The sequence below is a fragment of the Triticum dicoccoides genome, chromosome 1A (genome assembly GCF_002162155.2).
Source record: "Triticum dicoccoides isolate Atlit2015 ecotype Zavitan chromosome 1A, WEW_v2.0, whole genome shotgun sequence".
Lineage (NCBI taxonomy): Eukaryota > Viridiplantae > Streptophyta > Magnoliopsida > Poales > Poaceae > Triticum > Triticum dicoccoides.
In genome coordinates, this window is record NC_041380.1 from 410,121,035 (window position 1) to 410,138,439 (window position 17,405).

Here is a 17,405-nt window from a genome sequence, read left to right on the forward strand (position 1 = left end):
GTTGAGTTTTCTAGCCATAGACATGAGTTGTCATTTCATTAACGGGATCACATCATTAGGAGAATGATGTGATCGACTTGACCCATTCCGTTAGCTTAGCACTTGATCGTTTAATATGTTGCTATTGCTTTCTTCATGACTTATACATGTTCCTATGACTATGAGATTATGAAACTCCCGTTTACCGGAGGAACACTTTGTGTGCTACCAAACGTCACAACATAATTGGGTGATTATAAAGGTGTTCTATAGGTGTCTCCGAAGGTACTTGTTGAGTTGGCGTATTTCGAGATTAGGATTTGTCACTTTGATTGTCGGAGAGGTATCTCTGGGCCCTCTCGGTAATGCACATCACTATAAGCCTTGCAAGCAATGTGATTAATGAGTTAGTTGCGAGATGATGCATTACATAACAAGTAAAGAGACTTGCCGGTAACGAGATTGAACTAGGTATTGAGATACCGACGATCGAATCTCGGGCAAGTAACATACCGATGACAAAGGGAACAATGTATGTTGTTATGCGGTTTGACCGATAAAGATCTTCGTAGAATATGTGGGAGCCAATATGAGCATCCAGGTTACGCTATTGGTTATTGACCGGAGACGTGTCTCGGTCATGTCTACATAGTTCTCAAACCCGTAGGGTCCGCACGCTTAAAGTTTGATGACGATCAATATTATGAGTTTTTGTATTTTGATGTACCGAAGGTAGTTCGGAGTCCCGGATATGATCACGGACATGACGAGGAGTGTCGAAATGGTCGATACGTAAAGATCGATATATTGGACGACTATGTTCAGAAACCGGAAAGGTTCCGGGAGGTTTCAGACATTTACCGGAGTACCGGGGGGTTACCAGAACCCCCCGGGGAGTTAATTGGGCCTCATGGGATTTAGTGGGAGAAGAGGAGGGACGGCCAGGGCAGCCGCGCGCCCCCTCCCCCTCTAGTACGAATTGGACAAGGAGGGGGGGCAGCGCCCCCCTTTTTCCTTCTCCTCCCCTCTCCCTTCCTTCCCTCTCCTACTCCAACAAGGAAAAGGAGGAGTCCTACTCCCGGTGGGAGTAGGACTCCCCCTTGGCGCGCCCTCCTCCTGGCCGGCCGCCTCCCCCATTGCTCCTTTATATACGGGGGCAGGGGGCACCTCTAGAAACAACAATTGATCTCTTGATCTCTTAGGCGTGTGCGGTTCCCCCCTCCACCATATTCCACGTCGGTCATATCATAGCGGTGCTTAGGCAAATCCCTGCGTCGGTAGCAACATCATCACCATCATCACGCCGTCGTGCTGACGAAACTCTCCCGTGAAGCTCTGCTGGATCGAAGTTCGCGGGACGTCATCGAGCTGAACGTGTGCTGAACTCGGAGGTGCCGTACATTCGGTACTTGGATCGGTCGGATCGTGAAGACGTACGACTACATCAACCGCGTTGTGCTAATGCTTCCGCTTTCGGTCTACAAGGGTATATGGACAACACTCTCCCCTCTCGTTGCTATGCATCACCATGATCTTGTGTGCGCTTAGGATTTTTTTTGAAATTACTACGTTCCCCAACGGTGGCATCCGAGCCAGGTTTATGAATAGATGTTATATGCACGAGTAGAACACAAGTGAGTTGTGGGCGATACAAGTCATACTGCTTACCAGCATGTCATACTTTGGTTCGGCGGTATTGTTGGATGAAGCGGCCCGGACCGACATTACACGTAAGCTTACGCGAGACTAGTTCTACCGACGTGCTTTGCACACAGGTGGCTGGCGGGTGTCTGTTTCTCCAACTTTAGTTGAACCGAGTGTGACTACGCCCGATCCTTGAGAAGGTTAAAACAACACTAACTTGACGAACTATCGTTGTGGTTTTGATGCGTAGGTAAGAACGGTTCTTGCTCAGCCCGTAGCAGCCACATAAAACTTGCAACAACAAAGTAGAGGACGACTAACTTGTTTTTGCAGGGCATGTTGTGATGTGATATGGTCAAGGCATGATGCTATATTTTATTGTATGAGATGATCATGTTTTGTAAACGAGTTATCAGCAACTGGCAGGAGCCATATGGTTGTCGCTTTATTGTATGCAATGCAATTGCCGTGTAATTGCTTTACTTTATCACTAAGCAGTAGCGATAGTCGTAGAAGCAATAGTTGGCGAGACGACAACGATGCTACGATGGAGATCAAGGTGTCGCGCTGGTGACGATGGTGATCATGACGGTGCTTCGGAGATGGAGATCACAAGCACAAGATGATGATGGCCATATCATATCACTTATATTGATTGCGTGTGATGTTTATCTTTTATGCATCTTATTTTGCTTTGATTGATGGTAGCATTATAAGATGATCTCTCACTAAATTTCAAGATAAAAGTGTTCTCCCTGAGTATGCACTGTCGCCAAAGTTCATCATGCTGAGACACCACGTGATGATCGGGTGAGATAAGCTCTACGTTCATCTACAACGGGTGCAAGCCAGTTTTGCACACGCAAAATACTCGGGTTAAACTTGACGAGCCTAGCATATGCAAATATGGCCTCGGAACACTGGAGATCGAAAGGTCAAGCGTGAATCATATAGTAGATATGATCAACATAGTGATGTTTACCATTGAAAACTACTCCATCCCACGTGATGATCAGACATGGTTTAGTTGATTTGGATCGCGTGATCACTTAGATGATTAAGAGGGATATCTATCTAAGTGGGAGTTCTTAAGTAATATGATTAATTGAACTTTAATTTATCATGAACTTAGTCCTGGCAGTACTAGCATATCTATGTTGTAGATCAATAGCTCGCGTTTAGCTCCCCTGTTTTATTTTTGATGTGATCCTAGAGAAAACTAAGTTGAAAGATGTTAGTAGCAATTATGCGGATTGGATCCGTAATCTGAGGATTATCCTCATTGCTGCATAGAAGTATTATGTCCTTGATGCACCGCTAGGTGACAGACCTATTGCAGGAGCAGATGCTGACGTTATGAACGTTTTGACAAAAGCTCGGTATGATGACTACTTGATAGTTTAGTGCACCATGCTTTACGGCTTAGAACCGGGACTTAAAAAATGTTTTGAACTCCACGGAGCATATAAGATGTTCCAGGAGCTGAAATTGGTATTTCATACTCGCCCGTGTCGAGAGGTATGAGACCTCTGACATTACTTTGCCTACAAGATGGAGGAGAATAGCTCAACCAGTAAGCATGTGCTCAGATTGCCTGAGTACTACAATCACTTGAATCAAGTGGGAGTTAATCTTCCAGATAAGATAGTGATTGACAGAGTTCTCTAGTCACTATCACCAAGTTGCTAGAACTTCGTGATGAACTATAATATGCAAGGGATAACGGAAACGATTCCCAAGCTCTCCATGATGCTGAAATCAACGAAGGTAGAAATCAAGAAAATCATCAAGTGTTGATGGTTAACAAGACCACTAGTTTCAAGAAAAGGGCAAAGGGAAGAAGGGGAACTTCAAGAAGAATGGCAAACAAGTTGCTGCTCAAGTGAAGAAGCCCAAGTTTGGACCTAAGCCTGAAACTAAGTGCTTCTACTGCAAAGGGACTGGTCACTGGAAGCGGAACTACCCCATGTATTTGGAGGATAAGAAGGATGGCAAAGTGAACAATGCTATATTTGATATACATGTTATTGATGTGTACTTTACTAGTGTTTATAGCAACCCCTCGGTATTTGATATTGGTTCAGTTGCTAAGAGTAGTAAATCGAAACGGGAGTTGCAGAATGAACAGAGACTAGTTAAGGGTGAAGTGATGATGTGTGTTGGAAGTGGTTCCAAGATTGATATGATCATCATCGCACACTCCCTATACTTTCGGGATTATTAGTGTTAAACCTAAATAAATGTTATTTGGTGTTTGCGTTGAGCATGAATATGATTTGATCATGTTTATTGCAATACGGTTATTCATTTAAGTTAGAGAATAATTGTTGTTCTGTTTACATGAATAAAACCTTCTATGGTCATACGCCCAATGAAAATGGTTCGTTGGATCTTGATCGTAGTAATACACATATTCATAATATTGAAGCCAAAAGATGCAAAGTTAATAATGATAGTGCAACTTATTTGTGGCACTGCCGTTTAGGTCATATTGGTGTAAAGTGGATGAAGAAACTCCATGCTGATGGGCTTTTGGAATCACTTGATTATGAATCATTTTGATGCTTGCGAACCATGCCTCATGGGCAAGATGACTAAGACTCCGTTGTCCGGAATAATGGAGCGAGCCACTGACTTATTGAAAATAATACATACCGATGTATGCGGTCCAATGAGTGTTGAGACTCACGGCAGGAATCATTTTTTCTGACCTTCACAGATGATTTGAGCAGATATGTGTATATCTACTTGATGCAACACAAGTCTGAAACACTTGAAAAGTTCAAAGATTTTCAGAGTGAAATAGAGAATGATCGTAACAAGAAAATAAAGTTTCTACGATCTGATCGTAGAGGCAAATATTTGAGTTACGAGTTTTGTCTTCAATTAAAATAATGTGGAATAGTTTCACAAACTCATGCCACCTGGAACACCAGAGTATAATGGTGTGTTCGAACGTCATAACCGTACTTTATTGGATATAGTGCAATCGATGATGTCTCTTACTGATTTACCACTATCGTTTTGGGGTTATGCATTAGAGACAGCTGCATTCACGTTAAATAGGGCACCATCTAAATCCGTTGAGACGACACCTTATGACCTGTGGTTTGGCAAGAAACCCAAGTTGTCGTTTTTTAAAGTTTGGGGTTGCGATGCTTATGTGAAATTTTTTCATCCTGATAAGCTCAAACCCAAATCGGAGAAATGTGTCTTCATAGGATAACCAAAGGAGACTGTTGGGTGCACCTTCTATCACAGATCCGAAGGCAAGACATTTGTTGCTAAGAATGGATCCTTTCTAGAGAAGGAGTTTCTCTCGAAAGAAGTGAGTGGGAGGAAAGTAGAACTTGATGAGGTAACTGTACCTTCTCCCTTATTGGAAAGTAGTTCATCACAGAAATCTGTTCCTGTGACTCCTACACCAATTAGTGAGGAAGCTAATGATGATGATCATGTAACTTCAGATCAAGTTACTACCGAACCTCGTAGGTCAACCAGAGTAAGATCCACACCAGAGTGGTATGGTAATCCTGTTCTGGAGGTCATGTTACTTGACCATGATGAACCTACGAACTATGAGGAAGCGATGATGAGCCCAGATCCGTGAAATGGTTTGAGGCCATGAAATCTGAGATGGGATCCATGTATGAGAACAAGTTATGGACTTTGGTTGACTTGTCCGATGATCAGCAAGCCATAGAAAATAAATGGATCTTCAAGAGGAAGACGGACGTTGATAGTAGTGTTACTATCTACAAAGCTAGACTTGTCGAAAAAGGTTTTTGACAAAGTTCAAGGTGTTGACTACAATGAGATTTTCTCACTCGTATCGATGCTTAAAGTCTGTCCGAATCGTGTTAGCAATTGCCGCATTTTATGAAATTTGGCAAATGGATAACAAAACTGCAATCCTTAATGGATTTATTAAAGAAGAGTTGTATATGATGCAACCAAAAGGTTTTGTCAATCCTAAAGGTGCTAAAAAAATGTGCAAGCTCCAGCGATCCATCTGTGGACTGGTGCAAGCATCTCGGAGTTGGAATATACGCTTTTGATGAGTTGATTAAAGCATATAGTTTTATACAGACTTGCGGTGAAGCCCGTATTTACAAGAAAGTGAGTGGGAGCACTACAGCCTTTCTGATAAGTATATGTAGATGACATATTATTGATCAGAAATGATGTAGAATTTTCTAGAAAGCATAAAGGAGTATTTAAAAGGAGTTTTTCAAAGATAGACCTCGGTGAAGCTGCTTATATATTGGGCATCAAGATCTATAGAGATAGATCAAGATGCTTGATTGGACTTTCACAAAGCACAGACCTTGATAAAGTTTTGAAAAGTTAAAAATGGATCAAGCAAAGAAAGGGTTCTTGTCTGTGTTATAAGGTGTGAAGTTGAGTCAGACTCAACAACCCAACCACGACAGAAAATAGAAAGAGAATGAAAAGTCATTCCCTATGCATCAGTCATAGGTTCTATAAAGTATGCTATGCTATGTACCAGATCTATTTTGTACCTCACCAAGAGTTTGGCAAGAGGGTACAATAGTGATCTAGGAGTAGATTTCTGGAAATCGGTCAAAATTATCCTTAGTGGAATAAGGAAATATTTCTCGGTTATGGAGGTGATAAAGAGTTCGTCGTAAGGAGTTACGTCGATACAAGCTTTGACACCAATCTGGATGACTCTAAGTCTCGATCTAGATACATACTAAAAGTGGGAGCTATTAGCTAGAGTAGCTCCATGCAGAGCATTGTAGACATAGAAATTTGCAAAATACTTACGGATCTGAATGTGGCAGACCCGTTGACTAAACTTCTCTCACAATCCAAACATGATCACACCTTAGTACTCTTTGGGTGCTAATCACATAGCGATGTGAACTAGATTATTGAATCTAGTAAACACTTTGGGTGATGGTCACATGACGATGTGAACTATGAGTGTTAATCACATGGTGATGTGAACTATTGGTGTTAAATCACATGGCGATGTGAACTAGATTATTGACTCTAGTGCAAGTGGGAGACTGAAGGAAATATGTCCTAGAGGCAATAATAAAGTTATTATTTATTTCCTTATTTCATGATAAATGTTTATTATTCATGCTAGAATTGTATTAACCGGAAACATAATACATGTGTGAATACATAGACAGACATAGTGTCACTAGTATGCCTCTACTTGACTAGCTCGTTGATCAAACATGGTTGAGTTTCCTAGCCATAGACATGAGTTGTCATTTGATTAATGGGATCACATCATTAGGAGAATGATGTGATTGACTTGACCCATTCTCTAGCTTAGCACTTGATCGTTTAGTATGTTGCTATTGCTTTCTTCATGACTTGTACATGTTCCTATGACTATGAGATTCTGCAACTCCCGTTTACCGGAGGAACACTTTGTGTGCTACCAAACGTCACAACGTAACTAGGTGATTATAAAGGTGCTCTACATGTGTCTCCGGAGGTACTTGTTGAGTTGGCGTATTTCAAGATTAGGATTTGTCACTCTGATTGTCGGAGAGGTATCTCTGGGCCCTCTTAGTAATGCACATCACTATAAGCCTTGCAAGCAATGTGACTAATGAGTTAGTTGCGGGATGATGCATTACATAACGAGTAAAGAGACTTGCCGGTAATGAGATTGAACTAGGTATTGAGATACCGACGATCGAATCTCGGGCAAGTAACATACCAATGACAAAGGGAACAACGTATGTTGTTACGCGGTTTGACCGATAAAGATCTTTGTAGAATATGTGGGAGCCAATATGAGCATCCAGGTTCCGCGGTTGGTTATTGACCGGAGACGTGGCTCGGTCATGTCTACATAGTTCTCGAACCCGTAGGGTCCGCACGCTTAAAGTTTGGTGACGATCAGTATTATGATTTTTTGTGTTTTGATGTACCGAAGGTAGTTCGGAGTCCCGGATATGATCGCAGACATGATGAGGAGTCTCGAAATGGTCGAGATGTAAAGATCGATATATTGGACGACTATGTTCAGACACCGGAAAGGTTCCGGGAGGTTTCGGACATTTACAGGAGTACTGGGGGGGTGGTTTCGAAACCACCCGGGGAGTTAATTCGGCCTCATGGGCCTTAGTGGGAGAAGAGGAGGGGCGGCCAGGGTAGCCGCGCCCCCTCCCCCTCTAGTCCGAATTGGACAAGGAGGGGTGATAACCCACAAGTATAGGGGATCGCACCAGTTTTTGATAAGTAAGAGTATCGAACCCAACGAGGAGCTAAAGGTAGAACAAATATGCCCTCAAGTTCTATCGACCACCGATACAACTCTACGCACGCTTAACGTTTACTTTACCTAGAACAAGTATGTAACTAGAAGTACTTTGTAGGTATTTTGGGATAGGTTTGCAAGAAAATAAAGAGAGTGTAAATAAAGACTAGGGGCTGTTTAGATAAAGAAACAACTAAATTAGTTTTAGTAAAGAGCTTGTTATTACGAGAAAGTTATTTGTCCCTAGGCAATCGATAACTAGACCGTAATCATTATTGCAATTTTATTTGAGGGAGAGGCATAAGCTAACATACTTTCTCTACTTGCATCATATGCACTTATGATTGGAACTCTAGCAAGAATCCGCAACTACTAAAGATCATTAAGGTAAAACCCAACCATAGCATTAAAGTATCAAGTCCTCTTATCCCATACGCAAACAACCTACTTACTCGGGTCTGTGCTTCTGTTACTCACGCCACCCACCATAAGCAAATCATGAACATATTGCAAACCCTACAGTGGGAATCCCTCACGCTTGCGCGACACGGAGAGCACCATAGGACAACACCAATAATAAAACATGCAACTCAAACCAATCTTGATCATCAAATAGCCCGTAGGACAAAACAGATCTACTCAAACATCATAGGATGGCAACACATCATTGGATAATAATATGAAGCATAAAGCACCATGTTCAAGTAGAGGGTACAGCGGGTTGCGGGAGAGTGGACCGCTGTAGATAGAGGGGGGAAGGTGATGGAGATGTTGGTGAAGATGGCGGAGGTGTTGGTGTAGATCGCGGTGATGATGATGGCCCCCGGTGGCACTCCGGTGCCACCGGAAGCGAGGGGGAGAGAGCCCCCCTTCCTTCTTCTTCTTCCTTGACCTTCTCCCTAGATGGGACAAGGGTTTCCCCTCTGGTCCATGGTCTCCATGGCGTGGGAGGGGCGATAGCCTCTCCGAGATTGGATCTGTCTCTCTGTCTCTCTCTGTTTCTGCGTTCTGTTCTGGCTCTGTTTCATAGTTTCGTGTATATATGGAGATCCGTAACTCCGATTGGCCTGAAACCTTCGCCGTGATTTTTTTCAGAAAATTAGCTTTCTTGTGGAAAAAGAAGAGCGTCAACCTCCTTACGGGTGGCTCACGAGGGTAGGGGTGCGCCCAGGGGGGGGGGGGCAGGCGCGCCCCCCTGCCTCGTGACCACCTCATGCACCGTCTCGCGTGGATTTTTCTTCCGGAATTTTCCAAATATTCCAAAAATAAGTTAGTCCCAAAAACATGCAATAGATAGGAACTGGCACTGGGCACTGGATCAATATGTTAGTCCCAAAAATAGTATAAAAAATTGCCAAAAAGTATATGGAAGTTGTAGAATATTGGCATGGAACAATCAAAAATTATAGATACGACGGAGACGTATCAGCATCCCGAAGCTTAATTCCTGCTCATCCTCGAGTAGGTAAATGATAAAAAAGATAATTTTTGATGTGGAATGCTACCTAGCATAATCTTGATCATATGTCTAATCATGGCATGAATATTAAGACACGAGTGATTCAAACCAATAGTCTATCATTTGAAATTAAGAAAATAATACTTCAAGCATACTAATAAAGCAATCATGTCTTTTCAAAATAACATGGCCAAAGAAAGTTATCCCTACAAACTCATATTGTCTGGCTATGCTCCATCTTCACCACACAAAATATTCAAATCATGCACAACCCCGATGACAAGCCAAGCAATTGTTTCATACTTTTGACGTTCTCAAACCTTTTCAACTTTCATGCAATACATGAGTGTGAGCCATGGACATAGCACTATAGGTGGAATAGAATATGATGGTGGAGGTTGTGTGGAGAAGACAAAAAAGGAGAAAGTCTCACATCAACTAGGCGTATCAACGGGCTATGGAGATGCCCATTAATAGATATCAATGTGAGTGAGTAGGGATTGCCATGCAACGGATGCACTAAGAGCTATAAGTGTATGAAATCTCAAACTGGAAACTAAGTGGGTGTGCATCCAACTTGCTTGCTCATGAAGACCTCGGGCATTTGAGGAAGCCCATCATCGGAATATACAAGCCAAGTCCTCTAATGAAAATTCCCACTAGTATACGAAAGTGATAACTCAAGAGACTCTCTATATGAAGGATCATGGTGCTATTCTGAAGCACAAGTGTGGTAAAAGGATAGTAACATTGCCCCTTCTCTCTTTTTCTCTCATTTTTTTATTTTCTTTTTTCTTTTTTTATTTTTTGGTGGGCTTCTTTGGCCTCTTTTTTTATTTGGGCTTCTTTGGCCTCTTTTATTTTTTGTAAAGTCCAGAGTCTCATCCCGACTTATGGGGGAATCATAGTCTCCATCATCCTTTCCTCACTGGGGCAATGCTCTAATAATGATGATCATCACACTTTTATTTACTTACAACTCAATATTACAACTCGATATTAGAACAAAGATATGACTCTATATGAATTCCTTCGGTGGTGTACCGGGATGTGCAATGATCTAGCATAGCCAAGACATCAAAAAACAGAGAAGCCATAAAAATATCATGCTAGCTATCTTAAGATCATGCAAAGCAATATGACAATGAATGCTCGAGTCATGTATATGGTGATGATGGAAGTTGCATGGCAATATATCTCGGAATGGCTATGGAAATGCCATGATAGGTAGGTATGGTGGCTGTTTTGAGGAAGATATAATGAGGCTTATGCGTGACAGAGCGTATCATATCACGGGGTTTGGATGCACCGGCGAAGTTTGCACCAAGGGCAATGCACGGTACCGAAGAGGCTAGCAATGATGGAAGGGTGAGAGTGCGTATAATCCATGGACTCAACATTAGTCATAAAGAACTCACATACTTATTGCAAAAATCTATTAGTCATCAAAACAAAGTACTACGCGCATGCTCCTAGGGGGGTAGATTGGTAGGAAAAGACCATCGCTCGTCCCCGACCGCCACTCATAAGGAAGACAATCAATAAATAAATCATGTTCCGACTTCATCACATAACGGTTCACCATACGTGCATGCTATGGGAATCAGAAACCTCAACACAAGTATTTATACTAATCCACAACTACCCCACTAGCCTGACTCTAATATCACCATCTTTATATCGCAAAAATATTGCAGGGAATCAAACATATCATATTCAGTGATCTACAAGTTTTATGTAGGATTTTATGACTAACCATGTGAATGACCAGTTCCTGTCATATCTCTTAAATAGATATAAGTGAATCACGAGAGTTTAATTCTTTCTACAAAAGATATGCCCACGCTCTAACAAGTATAAGTGAAGAAAAAGAGCATTCTACAAATGGCGGTTGTCTATGTAAAGAGAAACAGGCAATCCAAACTTCAAATGATATAAGTGAAGCACATGAAGCATTCTATAAAGCCATACTCAAAAGATTTAAGTGAAGTGCAGAGAGAATTCTATAAATCAACCAATGACTATATCATACCAGCATGGTGCATAAAATTAAAAAGGAAAACTAAATGCAAAAGACGCTCCAAGATTGCACATATCACATGAACGAAACGAATCCGAAAACATACTGATACTTGTTGAAGAAAGAGGGGATGCCTTCCGGGGCATCCCCAAGCTTAGACGCTTGAGTCTCCTTGAATATTTACTTGGGGTGCCTCGGGCATCCCCAAGCTTGAGCTCTTGCCTCTCTTCCTTCTTCTCACTTCGAAACCTTCTCAATCATCGAACACTTCATCCAAACAAAATTTCAACAAAAAACTCGGTAAGATCTGTTAGTATAATAAAGCAATTCACTACTCTAAGTACTGTTGCAAACCAATTCATATTTTGTTTTTGCATTGTGTCTACTGTAATATAACTTTTTCATGGCTTAATCCACTGATATAAATTGATAGTTTCATCAAAACAAGCAAACTATGCATCAAAAACAGAATCTGTCTAAAACAGAACAATCTGTAATAATTTGAACATTCACCATACTAATGATACTTGAAAAATTCTGCCAAAATTAGGAAAAATAAAAAATTTGCACAGAAAGACATTTCAAAAAGAATCAGAAGCATTTGACGTTCCAGTTAAAAATGTAAAATCGCGCACTACAGCCTAAGTTTCTGTCCTGCACCGTACAAACCAACAAGCATTGTAACCATCCTAAAGGCTAACCTTGTCATATTATTTTTATAATACAATGGAATTGTACAAGGGGATAATTATTTTTGTTGAAAATTTTCTGTAATCAAGATTCACAAAGTTGCCGTGAGCATGAACAAGGTTCAAGGAGCTCTCCCGCTTCAACAATGCTTGTCTTTCTCACTTTCACTTTCCTTTTTGAAAAAGTTTTGGGTTCCCCTCTTTATTTTTGTTGTTTTTAAACTATATGAAAGCACTCAATAGAAATAAATGACTCTCTAAAACTTCCGGGTTGTCTCCTTGGCAGCGCTTTCTTTAAAGCCATTAAGCTAGGCATATGGTGCTCAAGTAATGAATCCACCCGGATCCCAAGGTATATCAAAGCCAATTTTAATTAACAATGATTTGTAATTTAGTAGTGAGCACAGAGTGACATATATCATGTAATGACAAAGTCTAACTCTCTTCCTATGCATCAGCATGTCATAAAAGAACAATTCATGCAAACAAAGTAAAGTCCAATACATAGTATAAACAGTTTCTTGCAATTTTATCGTATTGGAAACATAGAGAGGTGGAGATATAGTTCCTCTCTCATAATAATTGCAAGTAGGAGCAGCAAGCACATGCATATTATATTCATCAAAATCATCATGTGCAACGATAAAAGGTAACCCATCAATATAATCCTTAATAAGATCAAACTTCTCCGATATAGTATAATCGGGAGAATTCAAAAAGATAATAGGACTATCATGCATGGGTGCAATAGCAACAATTTCATGTTTAACATAAGGAACTACAGCAAGTTCATATCCATAAGCATAATTCATATTGGCATCTTGGCCACAAGCATAGCAAGCATCATCAAAAAGAGATATTTCAAAAGAATCAAAGGGATCATAACAGTCATCATAGCAATCATCCTTCGGTAAGCACGAAGGGGAATTAAACAATGTATGAGTTGAAGAGTTACTCTCATTAGAAGGTGGGCACGGGTGATCAATCCGCTCTTCCTTCTTTTGTTCTTCGCTCTCCTCCTCATCTTTTGCATCCAATGAGCTCACAGTTTCATCAACTTCTTCTTCCATAGACTCCTGCAAAATATTAGTCTCTTCTTGGACAACGGAGACTTTCTCAATAAGTGCATTAATTTCGTAATTGTATTCATAATTCTCATAGAAATATTTGAAGATAGCTAAATTTTCAGATCTATAAATAGCATCATCAAATTCTTCAAACTATTTACACATATATTCAATTTCATAAGCACCCATAAAAGCAACAAATTCTTCTATTTGTTCCACATCATAATAATCATATATACCATTAGCATAAGAAGCTAAGGTTTTATTATCATTGAATTTGCATGAAAAGGGAAGGTGTGGAGCCTTCATCCTAGAGCAACAAGTATAATCATAACTCACTCATAGTTGCCAAGAATACCACTTCAATATATGAATTTGATCCCATAATAGTTTCCCTTTTTGTGTTAAGCGATATTCCCTAAAGTATTCACGTTGATCCAATGTTACTCCCATTACATAATTGAATGGGGTTTTCTCAGGATTAATAAAGTAGTACATAATATCTTTCACATAACCAACATCGAGGGTTTTAGGAGGTTCCCCATCTCCATGAGTAGCAAGTACACCTAATTTTCTTGGTATTTCGTGTTCCATATCCATAACTAAAGATAAAGAACAATTAATAACAGCAAATAAAAATTACTTAGTGATAAAGCAAACAAGCACACACGAGAATATTCACCCCACGCTATTGCTCCCCAGCAACGGCGCCTGAAAAAGGTCTTGATAACCCACAAGTATAGGGGATCGCAACAGTTTTCGTTAAGTAAGAGTGTCGAACCCAACGAGGAGCTAAAGGTAGAACAAATATTCCCTCAAGTTCTATCGACCACCGATACAACTCTACGCAGGCTTAACGTTTACTTTACCTAGAACAAGTATGAAACTAGAAGTACTTTGTAGGTATTTTGGGATAGGTCTGCAAGAAAATAAAGAGAGTGTAAATAAAGACTAGGGGCTGTTTAGATAAAGAAACAACTAAATTAGTTTTAGTAAAGAGCTTGTTATTACGAGAAAGTTATTTGTCCCTAGGCAATCGATAACTAGACCGATAATCATTATTGCAATTTTATTTGAGGGAGAGGCATAAGCTAACATACTTTCTCTACTTGGATCATATGCACTTATGACTGGAACTCTAGCAAGAATCCGCAACTACTAAAGATCATTAAGGTAAAACCCAACCATAGCATTAAAGTATCAAGTCCTCTTATCCCATACGCAAACAACCTACTTACTCGGGTATGTGCTTCTGTCACTCACGCCACCCACCATAAGCAAATCATGAACATATTGCAAACCCTACAGTGGGAATCCCTCACGCTTGCGCGACACGGAGAGCACCATAGGACAGCACCAATAATAAAACATGCAACTCAAACCAATCTTGATCATCAAATAGCCCGTAGGACAAAACAGATCTACTCAAACATCATAGGATGGCAACACATCATTGGATAATAATATGAAGCTTAAAGCACCATGTTCAAGTAGAGGGTACAGCGGGTTGCGGGAGAGTGGACCGCTGTAGATGGAGGGGGGAAGGTGATGGAGATGTTGGTGAAGATGGCGGAGGTGTTGGTGTAGATCGCGGTGATGATGATGGCCCCCGGTGGCACTCTGGCGCCATCGGAAGCGAGGGGGAGAGAGCCCCCCTCCTTCTTCTTCTTCCTTGACCTTCTCCCTAGATGGGAGAAGGGTTTCCCCTCTGGTGCATGGTCTCCATGTCGTGGGAGGGGCGAGAGCCCCTCCGAGATTGGATCTGTCTCTCTGTCTCTCTCTGTTTCTGCGTTCTGTTCTGGCTCTGTTTCACCGTTTCGTGTATATATGAAGATCCGTAACTCCGATTGGCCTGAAACCTTCGCCGTGATTTTTTTTAGAAAATTAGCTTTCTTGCGGCAAAAGAAGAGTGTCAACTGCCTTACGGGTGGCTCACGAGGGTAGGGGGCGCGCCTAGGGGGGCAGGCGCGCCCCCTGCCTCGTGACCACCTCGGGCACCGTCTCGCGTGGATTTTTCTTCCGGAATTTTCCAAATATTCCAAAAATAAGCTCCGTCCGTTTTTATCCCGTTTGGACTCTGTTTGATATGGATATTCTGCGAAGCCAAAAACATGCAACAGACAGGAACTGGCACTGGGCACTCGATCAATATGTTAGTCCCAAAAATAGTATAAAAATTGCCAAAAAGTATGTGGAAGTTGTAGAATATTGGCATGGAACAATCAAAAATTATAGATACGACGGAGACGTATCAAGGGGGGGCGGCGCCCCACTTTTTCCTTCTCCTCCTCTCTCCCTTCCATCCCTCTCCTACTCCAACAAGGAAAAGGAGGAGTCCTACTCCCGGTGGGAGTAGGACTCCCCCCTTGGCGCGCCCTCCTCCTGGCCTGCCGCCTCCCCCCTTACTCCTTTATATACGGGGGCAGGGGGCACCTGTAGACACAACAATTGATCTCTTGATCTCTTAGCCATGTGCGGTGCCCCCCTCCACCATATTCCACCTCGGTCATATCGTAGCGGTGCTTCGGCGAAGCCCTGCGTCGGTAGCAACCTCATCACCGTCATCACGCCGTCGTGCTGACAGAACTCTCCCGTAAAGCTCTGCTGGATCAGAGTTCGCGGGACGTCGTCGAGCTGAACGTGCACTGAACTCGGAGGTGCCGTACGTTCGGTACTTGGATCGGTCGGATCGTGAAGACATACGACTACATCAACCGCGTTGTGCTAACGCTTCCGCTTTCGGTCTACGAGGGTACATGGACAACACTCTCCCCTCTCGTTGCTATGCATCACCATGATCTTGCGTGTGCGTAGGAATGTTTTTTGAAATTACTACGTTCCCCAACAGAACTCTGATACGTCTCCGTCGTATCTATAATTTTTGATTGTTACATGACAATATTCTACAACTTTCATATACTTTTGGCAACGTTTTATATTATTTTTGGGACTAACATATTGATCCAGTGCCTAGTCCTAGTTCCTATTTGCTGCATGTTTTTTTGTTTCGTAGAATATCCATACTAAACGAAGTCCAAACATGATAAAAACTTACGGAGATTTATTTTGGAATATTTGTGATTTTTGGGAAAAAGAATCAACGCGAACGATGCTTGAGGGGCCCACAAGTCGTAGGGTGTGCCCCCCTACCCAGGGCGCGCCTGGGAGGCTTGTGGCCACCCCGTAAGGCGGTTGGTGCCCTTCTTTGGCCGCAAGAAAGCTAATATCCGAAAAAAAATCGTGTTAAAATTTCAGCCCAATCGAAGTTACGGATCTCCGAGAATTTAAGAAACGGTGAAAGGACAGAAACAGGGTCCGCGAAACAGAAGATAAACAGAGAGATATATCCAATCTCTGAGGGGCTCTCGCCCCTCCGCCGCCATGCAGGCCATGGACCAGAGGGGAAACCCTCCTCCCATCGAGTGGGGAGGTCGGGGAAGAAGAAGAAGAAGAAGAAGAAGAAGGAGGGCTCTCTACCCCTCTCTCCCGGTGGCGCCGGAACGCCGCCGGGGCAATCATCATGTGACGGCGATCTACACCAACACCTCCGTCATCTTCACCAACATCTTCATCACCTCCCCTCATCTATATTCAGCAGTCCACTCTCCCGCAACCCGTTGTACCTCTACTTGAACATGGTGCTTTATGTTTCATATAATTATCCAATGATATGTTGCCATCCTATGATGATTGAGTAGATTTTTGTTGTCCTAATGGTGATTGGTGAATTGCTATAATTGGTTTAATTTGCTTGTGGTTATGTTACTATCCTTTGGTGCCCATCATATGACCGCACATGTGGATCACGCCATAGGGTTAGTTGTATGTTGATATGACTATGTATTGGAGGGCAAGGGTGACAGCACCTTCAACTAGCATAGAAATTGATGCATATGGGATTGAAGTGGGGCCAATATATCTTAAGGATATGGTTGGGTTGTACCTTAGTTAGTAGTTGTGGATGCTTGCTAATAGTTCTGGATCATATGTGCATAGAATTCCAAGTAAGGGATGACATGCTAGCAGTGGCCTCTCCCACATAAAAACTTGCTATCGGTCTAGTAACGTAGTCAATTGCTTAGGGACAATTCCGCAACTCCTACCACCACTTTTCCACACTCGCTATACTAACTTAATTGTTTATTTATCTAAACAACCCTTGATTTTTATTTACGTGCTCTTTATTATCTTGCAAACCTATCCCACAACACCTACAAAGTACTTCTAGTTTCATACTTGTTCTAGGTAAAGAGAACGTTAAGCGTGCATAGAGTTGTATCGGTGGTCGATAGAACTT